Source organism: Carlito syrichta, unplaced genomic scaffold, assembly GCF_000164805.1.
Source record: "Carlito syrichta isolate Samal-C Ts95f unplaced genomic scaffold, Tarsius_syrichta-2.0.1 Scaffold9874, whole genome shotgun sequence".
In the NCBI taxonomy this organism is placed as follows: Eukaryota; Metazoa; Chordata; class Mammalia; order Primates; family Tarsiidae; genus Carlito; species Carlito syrichta.
The window spans coordinates 1-4,554 of record NW_006953970.1 but is presented as its reverse complement, the minus strand read 5'-3'; the positions used below and the strand labels follow the sequence as shown (position 1 = coordinate 4,554).

General features: G+C 37.8%; 1 pseudogene; it reads left to right on the top strand.

Moving 5' to 3' along the window:
* Positions 1–3,306: 3,306 nt before the first annotated feature.
* On the top strand, positions 3,307–3,855 carry LOC103255244 (annotated as a pseudogene).
* Positions 3,856–4,554: the final 699 nt, after the last annotated feature.

The following is a 4,554-nucleotide window of genomic DNA, read 5'->3' as shown; positions in this document are numbered from 1 at the left end:
CCAGGTCTCAAACCCGCGGGCTCAGGCAATCCACTCACCTCAGCCTCCCAAAGGCGCGGGATTACAGGCTGAGCCACCGAGCCCGGCTGATGGTTTTTATATAGAGTGTCTCAGTGTGGTGAAGGAGCTAGGGTTGGGTAGAAAAGAAAATCATATCTGGGACTGTAACTAGAGCTGTGTTTGAGAGGAGAAAGATGGGTTGGCATAAAGCAATTATAAAGGGGTAGATCATGAGGAAGAAACAGAGGGGTGATCTGGCTGGGGAAAGCAATAGAAGAGAATAAGTAAAGGCTGAAGGCAGGCAAGGGGCAGCAGCTGTATGCAGCTAGTAGTGGTGGGACTCTCCATCTGCACTGGTACTGCTATCCTAGAGGTCACTCTGTAAAAGTTCACTGACCCAGTGTTGGAAACATGTCTCAACAGAATAAGAAGTATTTGAACATTATTGCTGCTCTTGGGCCATATATTATTTTCCTCTGGTACCCTCTTAGAAAAGCATTTTTTAACAAAAGTATTAGAAATGTATGAGTAAACAAAGAAAGTGCGAAGGTGGATATTACCTGCATTATTTTGATATGATTAATTTCTCCCTTGTAGCTACAGTGTCTTTTCTATTTCTTAAAATATCATAAAAATGATTTCTTAGATACTTTAAATGTTTCCTGAATTTATCTGAATATATAATTTGAGCTAAAATCTAACTTAAAGCCGCATTATATGCTTAGGGCTAAAGACACAAGAAAATAAAATTAAAGATACAACTACAAAAAGAGTAATCTAAATCTACTTATAAAGATGACTTTTAGAAAAAAATCTGGATGATTTAACTCTATGAGCATAAGAATAAAAAGAAAGCAAGATTTTTTAAGTGCTTGCAGAATATATGAAAACATTCTATAACTACAATAATCAACAATTGATTAATTTTTATATAGTTGAGCAATACTTATGTTGTCTATTTTCAGTGACATATCAACTTAGAGAATAACATAGGACTTTATCTTTTTTACAAAGGTAAAAAGTCATTGCACATTACAAAGTGGCATTACACATTTTCAAAATAAGTAAAAATGAATTTCCCACATTGTATTTTAGATATTTAAAAATATGTATCCAAAGACTCTTGAAGAATGTTATACTATGTTATAGTATAAATAAAAAATGGGAAAGCTATACAGTCTTTATCTGAATAAATACATTTCTGAAATATAAACAATTGTGAGAATTTGTACTAATTTCTGTGATGACCACATGTGCCAGGAGAAAGGACAATATGTTTCTACTTCCTCGTCCTCTTTGTTTATGTTGTTCTTTGTATTTTGGTTGACCAGCATCTCTTTGATAATTTAGAAAACAAGTTTGTCTTTACTCTCTGAAATTCTCCACAGGTTTGAAAAAATAGAATACTTTAATGCAGTCTAGTCCAAGTTCATGGTGTTCGACTATACTTTCATATTATGTGTTTTTTGCCTACACAATCCTTGGTATGCTTTTAACAGCCTTTCCATGTCTCAAACAGGAAGAGCACACCAAAGTTAATGAAGTGGTGTTGAAGGAGATCCAGATTCAAATGCCTCGAGAGGTGAACCTACTCTGTTTAATACCCTACTTTGAATCCCCTCAAAATTATTGTCTTCCAAATAAACTTATTATTGTCTTATAAACTTCTCCTAATCTGCTTTTAAGACCCATCTGTGAAATCTCATTCCTTCAAGAAAACAAATGTTGACAGGATACCAGAGAATAGATGCTATTTAGCATAAACATATTTTGCAATACATAATTTTACTTTATAATTTTTTTAAGAAAAAAACAAATTTTTAGTGGAGAAAAAGAAAACCAGTATCACTCATAAGCTAGCATCAAAAGATAACAATCTTTTGATCTGTAATTTTCTGGAATTATCTAAGCATTCTTTCTGATTTTTAAATTTAGCAACATTACACTCCATCCTTTAGATAAATTGTGACTTATGTAAACAATTCCTTATTATTGGACAAAGTTTATGTCTGAAATTTAGTATATTGACCTTATATGGTCCTGATACTTTCTGTTATCGCTTATTAGTCTTACTTTCTTTTTTTTCTTTCTTTCTTTTTTTTTTTTTTTTTTTGAGTTGGAGCCTCACTCGGTCACCCAGACTGGAGTGCAGTGGCCGTCCCCGCCACTGCAGCCTCGCCTGCTGGACTCCTGCGATCCTTCTGCCTCAGCTTTCCGAGTAGCTGAAATTACAGGTATGCGCTACCATGCCCGGCTGATTTTTTTTATTTTTATTGTAGAGATGAGGTCTCCCTGCCCAGGCGGGTCTCAAACCCGCGGGCTCAAGCAATCAACTCACCTCAGCCTCCCAAAGAGGCGGGATTACAGGCTGAGCCACCGAGCCCAGCTACTAGTCTTACTTTCTTTACCCAAGTCTTAACTCATACTAAACAGGCCAGTTTCAATTCTACCTAAGGGTTCTGGTTCTGCATTTCTGAGCCTTCTGCAAGTAAATATTTTCAGCAGATGTTCATAAAGCTCATTTCCTCATTGTACAAGTTCTGACAATTATTTTCGCAAACTCATCTCAGAAAAAGTGCTGTATACCACATTGCTGGCTATCACTATGCTCACTTTTGAAGTGCTCCCCTTGGGAAGCTATGCATTGACACCAGCACTTAGCCCACCTGGCAAAGCAGTTTTGGAACTCTTTTTCTGGAATGGCCATCAGAGCTGTTGCTGTATTACCCTTGCTGTTTTAAATGTCACCAAAATGTCTTTCAATATTTTCTTTTCGAATAAAGAAAAAAGTCTTGGGGACCAGATCAGGTGTGTAGGGAAGGTGTTCAAATACATTTATTTGTTTACTGGCTACAAATTCCATCACAGAGTGCTGTGTGTGAGAGCTGGTGCACTGTTGTAATGTGAGAACTCCTTCTGGACCATGTGTGCACATACCTTTCTCTTACCAAGATTTTCAGTTAAGATTTTCCTGTTTCTCTGTTTATTAGGTCTCCAATGCTTCCCACAGTCAGTCAACGATTTTGACGCATAATTTGACAAAGTTTTGCTATGTTTTCATTAGTTCTGCTCACTATTGGCTGTCCCGACCTCTCTTCATCAGTGATGCTTTCTGTTCCCTAAAAAAAACGTTTGATCCATTTGTACACTTCCATTGTCGTTATGGCATTATCCCCATAAACTTGGACTAGCATGTCCCTGATTTCACTTCCACTCTTGCTAAGTTTAACAAGAAATTTAATGTTGTTGCCCTAACATTCTCACAACGGCACACAAAAAGATGTAACAATAATAATGAGCGCCAACACGGCTTCCCTTCCTCAGCACGGAGACAGGGGCTTCCCCTCCACTCGCGCCGCCGCCGCCCGCCATGAAGTTGATGTTGCTTTTTAGTCGTCAGGGAAAGCTTCGACTGCAAAAATGGTAAGTCCCACTATCAGACAAAGAGAAGTAAAAGATGACAAGAGAACTTGTTCAAACCGTTTTAGCACGGAAACCTAAAAATGTGCAGCTTCCTTGAGTGGCGAGATCCGAAGATTGTTTACAAAAGATATGCTAGTCTGTATTTTTGCTGTGCTATTGAGGATCAGGACAATGAACTAATTACCCTGGACATAATTCATCGTTACATGGAATTACTTGACAGGTATTTTGGTAGTGTGTGTGAACTTGATATTATCTTTAATTTTGAGAAGGCTTATTTTATTTTGGATGAGTTTCTTTTGGGAAGGGAAGCTTCAGGAAACATCTAAGAAAAATGTCCTTAAAGCGATTGAGCAGGCTGATCTGCTGCAGGAGAAAACAGAGAATATGTATAACAGCAAGATTTTCATAGGGTATAAGAAAGCATGCTAGAATACATGCTGGAGTACTGATAGGCATCAAAATGTAGTAGGATATATGAATTCAGTTTATAATTACATCTTTGTCAAGTTTTTTATTTATATTTTATCACTACCTGCAACGTCTAATTACATTAAATCCCAAAAGATAGTCCCAATGACTTCATTAAACTGATATTTTCATAGGGAATTTTGCTCTGAAAATGATCTATCATTGGAGCATATCTTTTTTTTACCCAGAATATTAAAATATGTTCAGAAGTTCATTGACAAAAAAGTAGTCATTAAATACCGTGAATCACTAATGCCATTGATACAAAAGTAGAATTTCCCTATGAAAATGAGAGCTTCTGTAAAAAAAAAAAGAAGAAGAAGTAGAAGTATTTGGGAGTTTAACTTATTATGGATATTGTTATTTTAACTTGCTGTTTAATTCCACTATATTCCACCGGGCTCGGTGGCTCAGCCTGTAATCCCGCGCCTTTGGGAGGCTGAGGTGAGTGGATTGCCTAAGCCTGCGGGTTCGAGACCCGCTTGGGCAGTGAGACCTCATCTCTACAATAAATCAAAAAATCAGCCAGGCATGGTAGCACATGCCTGTAATTCCGGCTACTTGGAAGGCTGAGGCGGAAGGATCGCCGGAGCCCAGCAGGTCGAGGCTGCCAGGAGCGGCCACTGCACTCCAGTCTGGGCAATGGAGTGAGACTCGAAT